Genomic DNA, 304 nt, shown 5'->3' on the forward strand with positions numbered 1-304 from the left:
AAAAGCCAAGTTGCATCTGCATCATCATAGTGATGTGTTGATAGTGTCGTTGTTTTCTTATTATAGCTTGATATGTCGCTATATCAGCTGGCACATAAGCACTAATATAACTTGTGCAATATGGATCATGTGTTGGTAGACGGCGCGATCCCTTTTGTCGAGAAAAACTTTGTTCACAAATCTTTGCTTAAATGTTGTGCAAAAATTCAGTGCAAAAATGAATGGAAACAAATGTCTAAAATCAATTCAATATACCAATTTGATCGCACAACAGCATGTGACGTCATTACGCACAGGTTTTTAT

General features: G+C 35.9%; 1 protein-coding gene across 1 annotated transcript in view; it reads right to left on the bottom strand.

Moving 5' to 3' along the window:
- The window catches only part of tgfb1a (transforming growth factor, beta 1a), an 11,970-nt gene that overhangs the window by 8,736 nt on the left and 2,930 nt on the right, over positions 1 to 304 (bottom strand). The gene's annotated exons all lie outside the window — the stretch shown is intronic.

This window comes from Etheostoma spectabile, chromosome 3 (assembly GCF_008692095.1).
Source record: "Etheostoma spectabile isolate EspeVRDwgs_2016 chromosome 3, UIUC_Espe_1.0, whole genome shotgun sequence".
NCBI classification, from domain to species: domain Eukaryota; kingdom Metazoa; phylum Chordata; class Actinopteri; order Perciformes; family Percidae; genus Etheostoma; species Etheostoma spectabile.